Source organism: Enhydra lutris, unplaced genomic scaffold (assembly GCF_002288905.1).
Source record: "Enhydra lutris kenyoni isolate GAN:26980312 unplaced genomic scaffold, ASM228890v2 scaffoldscaffold65, whole genome shotgun sequence".
NCBI classification, from domain to species: Eukaryota; Metazoa; Chordata; class Mammalia; order Carnivora; family Mustelidae; genus Enhydra; species Enhydra lutris.
The window spans coordinates 7,194,668-7,211,105 of record NW_019154149.1 but is presented as its reverse complement, the minus strand read 5'-3'; positions in this window follow the sequence as shown (position 1 = coordinate 7,211,105).

The following is a 16,438-nucleotide window of genomic DNA, read 5'->3' as shown; positions in this document are numbered from 1 at the left end:
TCTCTTGTAGCTGTTGCCTGCTTGGCACACTGTAGATGTGCAGTAGACACTTGTTACTTGATTGTCTCTGTGGTCCTGATGAGTCTCCAAGGAAGAAGAAAAGCAAGCATATATCCATTTTGAAATCTCAATACCTCCATGTCACAATGTTTTGGTATTTCTAGGGTTGATGGAAGAAAGGTACAGCAGAGTGAAATGAGGGAGCCTGGCCTGCTCAGTTGGAAGAGCCTGTGACTCTTGACCTTGGGGTCATGAGTTCTAGTCCCACGCTGAGTGTAGAGATTCCTTTAAATAAATAAATAAACTTTTTAGAAAAGCAAATTGAAATGGTTTGGTGTTCACAGAAAAGGGAAAGGGTTGGAATGGTTGCTCTTCAGACAGAAACGTCTCAGGGCAGCAAACATTATTGAGAAATTACTAAGTGCAAGGTGTGATGGTGAGCTAGAGGGAAAGAAAAAATACAGCCATTGGCTTTTGCTTCTCCTACCAAAAAAGTCAGGTCACGTATCTGTGACAGAGAAAGTGGGTGAGAGATGACAGCATAGGACCAGAGACGTTATGTTCCAGCCAGCTGCGGAAGTAGGCTATCTAGAGCTGATGTCTCATAGTGTCGGGGCCATCCATTTCCTTTTCTCCTGCCTTGTTTAGTATCCGGCTTCAACTTAGGGGGGAAGCTCCTTATACAAAAGTCACCATGACACTGTATATAAGCAGTCCCCCACCTTTGGTGGATGTGGCCTGACCTCAGACTGCTTCAGACACAAACACAACAGATGCTAAGAAGCTCTCAGTGTATGACCTTAAGCAGATTCCCCTTCATGGGAGAAAAAAATTTTCCAAGACTTGAATCCAGGTCCCAGCGCTGGAAACTGGCCTCAGCTATAGTAGGCATCACCAGTGGTTCCTGTGTCTGCTGCTTGCCGGGGTGGGACTCTCCCCATTGCATCTGCCAGGGCCTCAGAGCACAGCTGTACTCTGGTCAGGTGAGCTGCAGCGCTCCGAAAATATTCTCCCAGAAATCCTGTTGCTTGGGTTCTTGAGTTTTATGGCTAACCTGGCCCATCTTTTTGGTTTTCTGAAGTTGTGCCGTCTGCCTCTACACTATGTGGCTGGGAATTCATCTCAGTCAAGCGAGCATGGTTCAGAGCTTTGGGCCTGAGCCCTTTCACACTCTGCACTAGTGCCCACTCCTCGTGGCCCCACTTCTCAGCGGCAGTCCTACCTTCACCTTCCATTCCTCATGTTCTGTGTGGCTTCCTCAGCAAAAGGCGGTGGTTAGCTTTACTATTATTTCTTTACTATTATCAAACTTCCTTTGACCCTGTGGGGATGGGGGCTTGGTGAGGTCGACGGTGACAGTACCCTGGATATTGCCGCAAAGATGCGCAAATCAAGAGAGTGTGCGGAGAGGAGAATTGGGAACTCGAAGTCAATAAGCTGGAGAAGGGCATGTGACTATGTCATAAAGCTGAGTAGGCAGTGGAGGGCGGCTACTGAAAGCCAGGCTGAGTGGCCCGGGAGTGGAGGAAATGGGAGCAAACACTAGCCCATGGAGGAAGTCAGTAGGCGGGCCAGCCTCACTAGATATCTGAAAGGAGTACAATATGTATGGCCAATTTGACGCCTCCTCCAAAGAGAGCGTGATATGTGGGAGAGAGCCAAGAGGGAGACAACCACTGTACCAGTCCAGGTAGGCTAACTTACACTGTGGGAACTACCCACCATTTCAGTGGTTTAAGGGGACACACGTTCCGCTCTGCTCACACTCTACCTGTCTCACGTGGGTCAGTGTGGCTTTGCACCACATCATCCACTCAGAGACCTGGACTGAAAGTGCCTCTTCCATCCTATAGCTACACTATCAGGAACACATAACCTCTTTGGTGGTCATCTAGAAGGAGAGTTATTTGATAGTGATTAAGTGCTCTGGCCTAGGATTGACTCCTATCACTTCTGCTCATGGTCCATTGGCCTGAACGAATCACGTGGTTTTGCCCAACTAGAAGGGGTTTGGAGAATGTGGGGAGCTCATTGATATTTGGTGAGCGCTAACCAAGTTACAGGCAGCATTCGGATGTCAACGGCTGTTCTAGGGCCTTGACATTGACAGAGCCTCTCCACGGATGGCACTTTGTCTGGCTTTACTCCAGCCACACGTGTGGGTCCAAGAAAATTAAACTTCTAATACGAAAGCCCATCTGCTGGCTTCGTATAACATTACCTTATGGGACAGAAAACTCTGGGTTCTAAACAGTTGATTCACAAATGGACTCTGAAAGCTTGCCTGTTAGTTGAGAATGGCCTTAATGACCTCAGTCTTTGGAGGGTCATGTGGTAAAATTACGCAGTGAGGAGGGAGCTGTGGCAGTTTTTAGTAACCTCCTCCACCCATGGTCCCTATCCCCGTCAATGGTACTACTGTGTATCCACGTACATAAGCCAGAACCTTTCCAGCCTTCTCTGCCACTGATCTTTCTCTCACTCACTAGGCTTTGACCCCACTGACCTTTCCTCTGCCACTCATGCACTCCAAGCTCGTTTTTGTCTCCCGGTCTTTGCATTTGCTGTTCTCTCTGCCTGGGGTACACCTCCAGTCTACCCCCATCTGTATTTAGCTCTCTCTTACCTTTAAGTGCATAAATGAGCCACTGTGCATGGCATGGTCCACAAAGCATGAGAGCACCACCATTGGCTGGTCATGCAGGGGCAACCACTAGAATGTGAGCTCTGCGAGAGCTGGGACCATGGTGTATCTCCTGGGATCTAGTAGGAGCTCAATAAAAACGTGCTGAAAGGATGACTGGTCAGAGCACGTCACCAGTGAGGGCAGTGTAGCCTCTCCTTCACTCGCATAGACTTGGAGAAGGGTTTCACATGTGCCCTGTGTTTAACTTCACCCTTAGATGGGGCCATGGAAGGGTGGAAGTGGTCTCCCCGAGTTTCTTTCCACGCTTTTGCCTCCTCCTCTGGGTGAAGAAGTCAGACTGAGGAGCAGCTTCAGTGATTTCTTTTGACTCTGGCTGGTAAGCAAATAATTGAGCACAGGCACCAGGGCTCAGGATCTAGAAGTGACAGACCAAAAGCTTTCCTGTTATTTCTTTTGGGAAATTTCCTTTTGATATATTCATTTCAGGGTCATGCACATTGTTTCAAGCATGCAACCTTCTGGTAGGTTAAGTTCAATGTCTGCTTCCTCCCCTTCCCCTCATTCCCCCCTCCACCGGACTGTAAACTACACGAAGGCAGGGATTCTGTTTTGCACATCTCTCCCCCCAGCATCCAACAGTGGGCCCGGCAATTGTGAGTGGGTGTTCAGCCAGTGTTTGCTGAACTAATGAATGAGGCCAGAGATGGGCTACCCCTGATTCCTAGTTTCTAAGCCATGTGATATCCAGAAGAGAAATCTGCTTTATTTGAACTATGGCTCACTAGTCACTTGCTTTACTGTTTAGTTAAGGTGGATCAAGCTGTATTGAAAGGATTTTGCCTGGCAAGACAAGTTGATCTCACTTTGGTGAACTCATACCAGCTACATAAAGTGTCACTGTGATCTTAAAAAACAAAAATCTCATATAACTTTCAACATATTTAAAGTGATATACCTCTTAAACAATCATTGGGTCAAAAAACAAATCAAAAAAGATAAAGGTCCAATGAAAATTCTTTTGAATGTAAATATTCGGTTTTCCCAACACCACTTGTCAACGGGACAGTTCCTTCTCCATTGTTTATTGTTAGCACCCTTGCCAGTTGACTATATATGCAGGGATTAAAGACTTAAATATAAGACCTGAAACTATAAAACTTCTTGAAGAAAACATAGGGGAAAACTTCATGACATTGGTCTTGCCAATGATTTCATGGATATGACACCAAAAGCACAGTCACAGTCAACAACGTAAGAAAGAAACAAGTGGGATTTCATCAAACCCAGAAGCTTCTGCGTGGGAAAGGAAACAATCATCAGAGAGAAAAGGCAGTCTCTGGAAAAGAACAAAATATTTCCAAACCATATATGTGATACAAGATTAACCTCCAAAATATACTAAGTCAATAGTTAAAACGACAACAACAACAAACAGAACAAAACCCTGACAACCCAATTAAAAATGGGCTAGTACTTGAATAGAAATTTCTCTAAAGAAGACCATACAAATGGCCAACAGGTATATAAGAAGTGCTGTGCGTCAGTAATCATCTGGGGAATACAAATCAAAACCACAATGAGACATCACCTCACACCCATGAGGATGGCCCTTATCAAAACAACATAAGACAATGCATGTTGGCAAGAATGTGGAGAAATTGGAACCTTTGGGCACTGTTGGTGGGAAGACAAAATGATGCAACTACTACAGTATGGGGGTTTCTCAAAAAAAGTAAGAATAGAACTACCCTATGATCCAGCAATCATACTTCTAGATATTTGTCCCAAAGAATTAAAATCGGTAGCTCGAAAAGATATTAGCCCTCCTATGTTCATGGCAGCACCATTCACAATAACCAAGATGTGGAAACATTCTAAACGTCCACTGATCAGTGGGTGGATAAAGGAACTGTTGTACAGATGTATAATGAATACTATTCAGCTCTCTAAAAAGCAGGAAATTCTGCAATATTTGATAACGTGGATGAACTTTGAGGACATTATACAAAGTGGTATGAGCCAGTCACAGAAAGACAAATAGTGCATGTCTGCACTTGTGTGGGGTACCTAGAATAGGATCATAGAATCAAAGAGCGGAATAGTGGTTGCTGGAGCCTCGGGGAGGGGAAATGGGGAGTTACCAACCAATGGGCTTGAAGTTTCAGTCAAACAAGAGGAATAACATTAGCTCTCATTGTAGTACTTACTATATACCAGGCACCTTGCTAAGAACTTTGAGCACATTGCCTCATTCAGTCTTAGCGACTTGAGCTCCTTTCTCGCCAGGGCCTCAGTTTCTCCCCTAAGAAAGTGAGACACAGCCAGGTGGTAGGAGCAGGATTCTGAGGAGGCAGAAGCTGCTGATTGATTCCCCTGTCTGGCTTCCGGTGCTGAAGGTAGGACATTCAAAATACATCCCTGATCTATTCATTGCTGCCAAAAGGAAATACGTGCATTTTCTACTTACCACTTGGAGTTGCTTTAAAAATAATTCCTGTGAGGGGTACCTGGGTGACTCAGTCCACTGAGCATCAGACTCTCAATTTCCACTCAGGTCGTGATCTCAGAGTCGTAAGATTGTGCCCCATGACAGGCTCTGTGCTCAGCACAGAGTCTGCTTGTCCCTCTTTCTCAACCCCCCACTTGCTCTCAAGCAGTGTCTCTCTCTCTCTCCCAAATAAATAAATAAATAGAATCTTTAAAAGGGGGCACCTGGGTGACTCAGTCGGTTGGGCGTCTGCCTTCAGCTCAGGTCATGATCGAGTCCCTCATTGGGCTCCCTGCTCAGTGGGGCGCCTGCTTCTCCCTCTCCCTCTGCCCCTCCCCTTGCTTGTGCTCTCTCTCTCCCCCTCAAATGAATAAATAAAATCTTTTTTAAAAAGGTATCTTAAAAAATAATTTCTGTGAGAAATTTTATTCCAGTGGGAAAGTATAAATGGAATAAATTTAGGAACTACCGGCTGTTTTCACCCCCTTGGGAGGAGATACTTGTATTTTGACAGGTGGATGATTTCTAGAGGCCCAAGGGACTGACTGTCAGATGTTAGATAGATGATCACGCTGCCTTCCCCTCCTCCTCAGGCTCTTTGCAGAGAGGAAGATGTGCTAGATATGCCGTGGACACTTCCCTCTTGAAAGTGCCCGTGTTTGTCCACCTGAGCCTTGGAGATGTCGCTGTGCGAGCTGCTATGTCGCGGTACACAGGTGAAGCCCTCTTGTCTCCCACTTTCAGCATCTGATGAATTAGTGTTTGAGACTCCATCTTTCAGTACTTCGAATTCGATTACTCTTCTCTTCGATTTGCCTTTTCCCCCAAAGCTTCCCCAAAATCCATCTTAAGAACCAAGACAGTGTGTACAATTGGGCAGCTGGGAATCTGGGATTTAAGAAGTCACCCACAAAACCCAGCATATGGCTCCGTAGCTTCATTTGGAACTGGGTACAGCTGACCTGAATAATGAAACAGGGGGCCCAAAGTTATGAATCCCCTCTGAGCATTGCTTCATTAGAATCCCCTTACAAAAAAAGAAATGGGACTCATCTCATCAGCTCGATTTTATGGCATCTGATTAGACCACTATTTTCTCAGCAGGTCTCTTTTCTTTAAACTGTTGACTATGGATGGCCTGCTGAATAGAATGAACTTTGGACCACTAAATTGCAGCATTATGGTTATTTAGTGTAATTTATGAAAAACGAGAGAAGCCATGATCACTTACTTCTTATTGCTAATGATGTCTCCATTTATCTGAACAGGTATGGGTTTGGAATATCCCTCCCACCCCCAATACTCATCCTGGAACACTTCCCAATTAGAGACCCCAAAAATGTCATTTGGAGGTACAGAGTCTACAGATGATAAATTAAAAATTAATAGCACCCTACATGAATTTATGCACACCTACCATCAGCAGCCTGTCAGGGAAGTTATGCATTTTAACTGTATTCACCTAGTAAGTCCCTTCATTCAGTGTTTGACGTATAGTTCAACGAATTCGGTGAAAGCCTAAATGGCCTTCGGCGTCATTTACTGAATGGTGCATTGCTGTCTCTCTGTATAGAGGTATGAGGGAAGGGGCAGTATTTATTTCAAGCATTGTGATGATTAAAGTAGTACAACATGCACTCTTTTCTGGCTAGTGGAAATCCACGTCACAGCTGCATTGTGGATATAAAAGCCGTCATAAAATAGTTGCCACTTGAATTGATAATCTTCCTGAATATTGACTTGTAGACGCGGCATATCACCTATGGCTAGATGCAGTGGTCTCAAGCATCCGGGAAGGAAAAGTGAGGAATGGTGGGGTGGCCAGCAAGGACAGGTGCACTGGAGTGAGCCAGAGCTGGGTTTGCAGGCCAGTCCTATCATTCATGGCCTTGTAACCATGGGGAAACTTCTACTCTTCTTATTTTATTCTTCTTGAGCCTAGAAAGCTTTGTTTGGAAACAGGGATGGGAATGCCTACCTCCACAGGTACTGTCAAGGGTTCAAGGAAAGAGCGTATGTAAAGCACGTAGCTCAGTACCTGATGTGCAGTGGACACTCAGCAAATGTCCACTACCTTCCCTTCTGCTAAGGGAGTGAAACCCAGATTTAAGGCTCACAGCCGCTTTACAGTGTCTGTGGTCATTGCTGGAATTTGCAAGAAATTTCCCAAACAAAAGTAGTTTCATTCAACATTTACTTCAGAAATTAATATTAGAGTTGGGATGCCTAGGAGGTGGGTGATAGGGTGATAGGGTGGGTGCCTAATGGACTCAGACATTCCAGAGTCCAGCGACAAAGGAGTCTCTTCCTTGGCAAAGCTTTTCTCCTCTTTTGTTCAAAGTGACAGTGAACATGGGCCAGATCAAATAAAAAGCACTTCCCTTTGCTGCTGGCTCGTTTGGGAGGGATGACAAAGTTTGCTTGCCTTTGTGTGGGCCGACTCACATAACCCCGGCGCTGACAGATACTCAGTATGTCTTTGTGTCTTCATGCAAGTAGCATGGAAGAGTGGTCAGCTGATTTTTCTTGGTTCTTAGAGGGACACCTGTAATTCTGCTCGTGCTCATGTGCGGAAAAGTGTGGCCTTAATAGGGAGGAGGACGTGGAAGAGGGAGCATGGGAGAGGAGGCATTTTACCCTTTATCAACACCTGAACACTGATACTCTCTCAAGATTCTGTGGTTTCACCTCTGCTTGACCACAGGCATGCTCCTTTAAAATTCTGTGTTTGAAGTTAAATTGGTTACCATTGATGCCCATTCTGCCATGACTAGTCCAATTCTCAACACAGTCCTCTGGAACGGTCTTACTTTTCTCTGGATTCTGTCTTGCTTCTCAACTCTTCAGGAGCTGCCGAGGAAGAAAATTCCTTTCAAAGGCTTTCTGTGGCAGCAACTGGACCATATCGAGAGTTCGTGCCACGGTTTTCTTCTGGCTTCGCTGGTAATCGTCGTCGGTGCCATCCTCCATTGCTCTGGGCTTGTCCCTCTGTCTTGAGGCCTTCTGCTAGAGCGATGCCGCCAGTCTCGCTACACTCCATCCGGTTGGTGCAATGGGGTAGAAGAACTAGGCATGCCCCGCGCTGTCTCTCCTTTCACATCTGCTCGCCTGCCCAGAGGGTCCTTTCTGCCATGCATACTGCATCAGCTCTGCACCAATGATTCAGCAGGCAAGCGAGACAAGACCCGGGCCCTCATCTCCAGGAGCTGATACCACTTCGTGAAGAGCCCAAAAAGTAAATAAACAAGAAAATGCCGCACAAGTAGACAGTGGTGATCCCAGTGGTAGGGGAGCACCGTGGGAGCACAGAGGAGGTGTGCTAACCAACTATCAGCTGTATTATTAAGGGTCAAGGGTCAGGAAATTCAGGGCGCCTGGCTGGCTCAGTTGGTATAGCACGTGACTTGTGATCTCGGAATTGTAAGTTTGAGCCTCCCATCGGGTGTAGAGATTACTTAAAAATACATTCTTAAAACAGAACCAGGAAGTTTAAAGTTGATACATGTTGACTGAGCGACAACTTGGGAGTCGTTCTTGCAGCACGCATGCTAAGTGCGCCCTCTGGGCCAAGTCCTGTGCGAGGAACTGGAGATACAAGGAAAAATAAGATGTAGACCATCTTTTTAAGGAGTTCGCGGTCTAACAGGGAAAGTCTCAAGGAGATGAAGACTTTTGGTACAGTACAGAGACGGACTCATGTGTAAAGAGCTGGAGGAATGAATGTAGCCTGGAGGTCAGGGAATGCTACCCAGAGGACTTAACTCCTGAGCTGGTTCTGAAGGGATGAGCGGGATTTAGCTGCTTGAAAAATATGGGCAAAGTCAGTCCAACGCATGGGAAAAGCACGGTCAAGAGCATGGAGATTGGCCTGAGCATGGAGTGTTAAGGGGTAAAGCTTGGATGATAAGCAGGGGTCAGATAATGAAGAACCTTCTATGCCATGCTAAGGAACTGAGAAACTTGGATTTGATTCTGTTTAAAAAGTCAGATGCGGGGGGGGGACACCTGGGAGGGCTCAGTGGGTTAAAGCCTCTGCCTTCGGCTCAGGTCATGGTCCCAGGGTCCTGGGATTGAGCCCCACATCGGGCTCTCTGCTCAGCGGGGAGCCTGCTTCCCCCTCTCTCTCTGCCTGCCTCTCTGCCTACTTGTGGTCTCTGTCTGTCAAATAAATAAATAAAATCTTTTAAAAATCAGATGGGGATAAGTCTAAAGGCAGGGGAATAAGCTAGGAGGTACCGGGTTATGAAGGTCCATGTAAGAGAACCTGAGGGCCTGAGCTAGGCCAGGAGGAAAAGACAAGACAACAGAGAGATGTGAGTTGTTTGGGAGTTAGACGGATGGGTGACTGAGGGGTTGCATGGCTAAGAGAGGGGAGGAGTCCGTGATGACTCTCGGCTTTTTTGCTCAATGCCCTGCTGATCTGGGAAATAGAGGAGGAGCAGGGGTGATGGAGATGGGAGGGGAGTGATGAGCTCAATTTTGGACATGCCAAATTTAAAAAAAAAATTTTAGTGAACGTACAGTGCAATATTGGTTTCTGGAGTAGAACTCAGTGATTCATCACTTACATACAACACCCAGTGCTCATCACAAGTGCCCTCCTTAACCCCATCCCCCATCTAGCCCATCCCACACTGGCCTCCCGGCATCAGCCCTCGCATTGTTCTGTAGCATTAAATCTCTTATGGTGGGGCACCTGGGTGGCTCAGTGGTTTAAGCCTCTGCCTTCAGCTCAGGTCATGATCTCAGGGTCCTGGGATGGAGCCCCGCATCAGGCTTTCTGCTCAGCAGGGATCCTGCCTCCCCCTCTCTCTCTGCCTGCCTCTCTGCCTGCTTGTGATCTCTCTCTGTCAAATAAATAAATAAAAATCTTTTTTAAAAAAAGTCTCTTATGGTTTATTTCCCTAGGCATACCAAATTTGACCCAAAATTTGACCCCAAATTTGGTCTCTATCATTCAGGTATAACAGCGACTTCCAAAGAAAGAATTCTGGCAAAAGAGATGAAGCTTGCTAGTTGCTCTTATTTTCTGAGCTAAATTTGGGGTGTGTCTAATGCAGTTACCTTAAATAGATGTAGAAGAGACATCAAAGCAGGCCTGAGACCAAGCACCAAGACCTGTACCAGGTAGAGAGTGAAAAACCAAACCTCCTCAGGCGCTCTCGACCTGCCCTGTGTCTCTCCAGTTGACGTTCTTGCTGTTCCGACGTGGCGGGTGTCTAAGTAGCTCTGCCACAAAACACACTGGGAAGGAGATTAAATGGGCCAAATGGTCACAAAATCTCCTTTTTTTTTTTGGACACACATTGTGGCTTCTGTGGTAAGTGAAAACAGAATAAACACAAACACAAAAGAAAGGTTGCAGGCCCGTGTCCTTCTAAAATCATGTTTGAGGGGAGGAAAAGAAAAGTGTTGATTTCACTCTTGTCTTACTTTTCTAATAACTTTATTGAGATCTAATTCATGCCAAACGACCAGAGCCTCTGATGTCCCTCCTCAGATGCCACACTTTGGGGCATGAGCCGAGTCACGAGATAACCATGGTTTAGCAAGACTCTCTTTGTCTCTCTCCCTGATGTCTCTGTGAAGCTGTCTGCCTCCTTCTGTTAGTCGACACTAATTTCTGGCTGATTTCTCTATTGTTTTCAACAATCCTTGAGGCACAAATTGCTGCACGGTTTGATTCAATTCAATCCAGGCTGAGTTAGCTTTGAAGTTTGTTTTAACTCCAGGAGGGCTATTCCTAGCCGGGTTATCTCTGGTAAACAATATGGCCTGGGGTTTAGCATGTTGCTCTCTGAGAGCGACCAGCCTCCTCCTCCTTGCTCACCACCAAAATCTCCGTTATTTCTAGAGCACTCTTAATTTTGAATTTCCACATACTCTTTCAAATAAAGTCAGTTCCTTTGGGGAGTGCTACAAAACTTTCTGTTCTTTTCTAAAAAAGATTTTATTTATTCACTTGACAGACAGAGAGACAGAGAGTGTGCACACAAGCAGGAGAGGTAGAGGCAGAGGGAGAGGGAGAATCAGACATCCCACTGAGCTGGAAGCCTGAGATCCTGAACTGAGCTGAAAGCAGACGCTTAACCATCTGAGCCACCCAGGCATCCCCAAACCTTTCTGTTCTTATGAACTGACTGTCTCCCTGAGCCCTTGCTTTGAGCATGGCACAGGGATGGGAGACTCTGGTCTCCTTGGTTCACCTCTCCCAGCGTGGAACCTCTGCGCTATGAGCCAGTAGTGGGTAAAGGTGTTGAGGACCGCTGTATTCTCTCCAAAATATATGAAGGACATCTATAACTCAACGGCAAACAAACAATCTGATTTTAAACTGGGCAGAGGATCTGAATAGGCATTTTTCCAAAAAAGATACGTAGCCGGCCAGCAGGTGCATGAAAAGGTGCTCAGAATCAGTCATGCTCAAGGACATGCAAATCAAAACCACAATGAGATATGACCTCACCCATGTCAGAATGGCCATTATCAAAAAGACGAGAAATAACAAGCATTGGCAAGGACGTGGAAAAAAGGGAGCCCTTATGTATTGTCGGTAGGAATGCACACTGGTGCAGCCACTGTGGAAAACAGAATGGAGGCTCCTCAAAAAATTAAAAATAGATCTACCACAGGATCAGCAATTTCACTTTTGGGTATTTATCCCAATGAAACAAAAACATTAACTGGAAAAGATAACTGCACTGCCACGTTCATCTGTAGCATTATTTACAGTAGCCGAATATGGAAACAATCTAAGTGTCCGATGACAGATGAATGGATTTTTAAAATGTGCTATGTACCGTGGAATATGATTCAGCCATAAAGAAGGAGATATTGCCATTTGTGACAACATGGATGGACCCGAGGGCATTATGCTGAATGAAATAGGTCAGACAGGGAAAGACAAATGCTATAATACCTCACTTATCTGTGGCATCTAGAACAGAACAAAATTCACAGACACAGAGAACAATGGTTGCAAGACACGGTGAGTGGAGGGGGGGGCAAAAGGAGTGAAGAGGGTCAAAAGGCACAAACTTCCAGTTATAAAATAAATAAGCTCTGGAGATCTAATGTACAGCACGGTGACCGTCGTTAGTAATCCTGGATTGTATGTCTGAACGTTGCCAAGAGAATAGATCTTCAAAGTTCTCACCACAAGAGAAAAAATTGCAGCTGTGTGTGGTGACGACCGTTCACGAGACTTGCGGTGACCACTTCGCAATACATACATATATCAAATCATTATGTTGTGCACCTGAAATTAACATAATGTCATATGTCAATTATCTTAATCTTTTTAAAAAATTAAAAATTACTAATAAATAAAAATTTGAAAAGAGATAGCAATGGAGAACGCAGATGGGCCACACGGCTTTTCACGGTTACCGGAAAACACAAAACGTGATCTCACAGATAACCAGGTGCCAACATGCATGATCTTCTTTACGCCTGGAGGCATAAATAATAACTGGTTTCCTAAGTAATTTGGAATAATTTTGCACCTTTAAAACTATAATCCTTTCCAGAGTTACTAGCAATGTAATTTTTGCAAAGGTAGTAAAATCAGTCAATTCCCATCACTTGAACAAGACTCTTCCTTGTCCATTCTAAGCTAGCTTGTGGCCAAGGAAGGAGACCCAGGTAGAAGGGAAAGTGTGGCGTTATTATTGACTTATGACTATGGTCAAGCTTGACTCAGCTTGAGTTGAATGACTCAGCTTCATTACCTCTTCTATATGCTGTGTGCATCCATTAAAAGAACTTACGTGAGGGCACCTGGGTGGCTCAGTGGGTTAAGCCTCTGCCTTCAGCTCAGGTCATGATCTCAGGATCCTGGGATCGAGTCCCACATCGGGCTCTCTGCTCTGCAGGGAGCCTGCTTCCTCCTCTCTCTCTCTCTCTCTCTGCTTGCCTCTCTGCCCACTTGTGATCTCTCTCTGTCAAATAAATAAAATCTTTAAAAAAAAAAAAGAACTTACGTGAAAATTCTTAGCAGTGTTTTATGAGAAATAAGGCCTAGAATGCTATGGGATGTTTCATTATGTCTTGAAATGGGCTTATTTTATGGAAATGGAGTACTTCTCCACCAGGGTAGAAAGGAAAGTTGCTTTTTGCCTAACGAACTTAGTTTGACTACGTAAAAATCTTTAAGACATGACACGGAACTTAATAATATTACTTTTAACACAAATTTCGCTAATAATTAAAAACTAAGATGTACTCTCTCCAGAATGCAGCCAAAAGGCTATGTTGTGTGCTTTAGGGTGAAGTGCACGGACTCGAGCCCGGCTGCTTGGGTTCAGATCCCGGATCAGCCACTTTCTAGCTGTGAGAGCTTGGGCAAATCACATAACCTCTTTGTGTCCCAGCCAAATGAAGATAACGCTTTATGGGCTGTGATGGGGATTTAATGAATTAAAAGGTGTAAATTTCTGTAGAGCCGAGCTGGCACAAAGCAAGCGCCCTGAGAGCGAGAGTGATGATGAACGTGATGGATATTTGTCTGGTGGAAAGTTCTCATTCTGTCCCAAATGAATTCTTTGGGATTCCTTAAAAAAAAAAAAAAAAAAAAAAAAAGGAATTCCTTTCCTCAGAGAGGCATCCTGAAAAGACTCTGGAAAAAATATCTCCAATGCAAAGAAAGCCATTGGTCATCAAGAGGACCAATGTGAGAAAAGGCAAATCCGTTGTTCTGGGCATCAAGTCCCTGGAAATGTTGGAAGTGACAGCGTGTCTGATCAAGTGATGCCATTCAAGACATTTCGCCAAGGGTGATGCTCTAGGATGAAATTAAAAGGAAAATGACAAATAAACTGTGGCAACTAATCAATACGGAGCCCAGTATGGAAGCTAACACCGTCCGTTTCAAGAGCAGGACCTGAATTTTGCAGAGCCCGCCTTTTTGTGGTCAGAATAGGGTTTTGTTATAATTATGTTGAGAATTGCAGAGATTAGTGCCCTGAAATCATTGTCATTGCAGTATGAATATTTATTTCTTTTGTGTTCCTTAATAGTTGGAGAATGAATGATAGATACGGAGATGGGTAGACAGGTATGCAGTTGTTATTGGTGTGATCCTATTTCAATAGTGCAGTGGAAGAAATTCATTTGAAATTACGCTGAATTTAAAATAGGCCTGGAGAGAAAGACATTGTCAGGGCTGGATGTGGATTCCAGATTAAACATAAAAGCAGAAGTCTGTGCCTTTTATCTTCTGATTTATCTACCTTATAATAATTGTTACTTTATTTCAGACATGATTCTCAGGGACCAGCACCTCAGCCCTGTCTCCCCTTAGAACCATTAATGTCCTCTGTGGCATAAAATCCCGCATTTTCATCTTATGCTCTGAAACTTATTTAGTGGGGCGCCTGGGTGGCCCAGTCATTAAGCATCTGCCTTCTGCTCTGGTCACGATCCCAGGGTCCTGGGATCGAGCCCCGCATGGAGGTTGGTGGGGGGGGGCTTGCTCAGCGGGGAGTCTGCTTCTCCATCTCTCTCCGCCCTACCCCTGCTTGTGCGCATTCTCTCTGCAAATACATAAATGAAACCTAAACAAATAAATAAGTAAATAAATAAAGCTGATTTAGTGGCATCGGTCCTCTCCAAAAGGGATTGCTAACTGCCAACCAGGATGAATGACTACAGGTCAGGCCACCAGCCCCGTCGGCAGGCACCTGTTGGGTAAGTGTTGGGGACACTGAGCACAGCACCGGGAGGTGAGGCCCTCGCACAGTGCTGGGTGGCAAACCACAGCCCATGGGCCAAAGCTGGCCCACTGCCTGCTTTCATAGTTAAAGTTTTATTGGACCACAGCCATACCCATTCATTATGTATTTCCTGTGGCTGCTTTCCACTCTAATGGCAGAGTCGAGCCTTGCAAAAGAAACCACCTGGTCCACAATGCCTCCGATATTTATCATCTAGCTCTTTACCGGAAAAGCTGGCCTTCTGTTGCGCTAGACGGTTGTTTGCAATTTACAGTGTTCCAACGTGTTTGAAGTTTCTGGGCAGAAATCGAAAATAAACCCGGCAATACTTGCGGCCTTGATTTGTTTGCTTAGAGTCAACTCTGAGCAGCTGTGGCCGAAACTAAGGAAAGGGCGATTCTCGAAAGCAGCCCAGGACGGTGCCCCCGTGAGCCTCAGCTTGTACGGTCCCTCTGCCTGGAATGCGCACCCCATTCCGCCTCCTCATTCTTTCTCACCTGCCTCCTGTTGGGCTTTCAGGATTCTCACCAAATCAAACCTCCTTCGGGAAGCCTTCCCTCGAGCCAGACCCCCACACTGCACGCCTCGCCACTTGCGTCCCGGTGTCCGCTGTGCCCCTCTTCGGTCAGCAGCTCGGGTGGACTTCCCGGAGGGTAATTCAGCTCATGGCGCTCCTCTGCTTGAAGCCCTGGGCCGGCTTGGACTTGGAATAAACTCAGAAGGCTGACCATAGCCTGCAGGGCCCTCTTCTTGACCCAGTTCCCTGACGGCATGGCCACCATCGGCCCTCTTTTTGCGTTCCAGAAACACAGGTCTCCTTGCTGTTCTCAAACGGGCCAACCTGGCTTTTGCATTGGGGTCTGGGCCCCCATCCTCCTGGGATACGCTACAAAGCTTCTCCCCTCACTCATTCAGGTCGCTGCCCCAGTAGCACGTCTCCAAAGAGGCCTTCCTTCTTGGAAGGAGCAAAGCAGGCCGTCTGCCGCTCTCTGTCTTCTGAACTCTGCCTCGCTTTACAGCGCTTCTCACTTCCTGCCGTCACACCGCGCATCTCGTCTGTGTTTATCACCTGCCTTCCCCGCCAGGCTCTGCTGGAGCGGAGACGCTGTCTTGCTTACTGCTCTATCTGCGGTCTTTGGAATAGGGCCAGGCATCCGGTAGGCGCCTGATGACCAAGGGCGTGGAGGTCTGGCCCCCTGTTGGCCCTGGCATTGCCGCCACAACGTGTTCATTGTCTCCGCGTCGCAGTATGGGCTCACAGCCGTGTTTCACGACCAGGAAAGTGTGATAGGGAAAGCATGGATCTTGGGCGTAGACAGATCTTAGTTCAAGGTCTAGCTCTACCAGATAGTAGCTGCATGACCTCTCCGGGCCTTGATTTACTTTGAGTTAAGCAGGGGATAATTTTGTCCACAACACAGGGTTGTTGTAAAGAATAAATGAGATATGTTGTGATTATTTTCTTAAAGGCAGGCTACAAGGGGTGCCTGGGGGGCTCGGTCGGTGAAGCATCTGCCTTCGGCTCAGGTCATGGTCTCAGAGTCCTGGGTTTGAGCCCCGCATCGTGCTCCCTGCTCAGTGAGGAGCCTG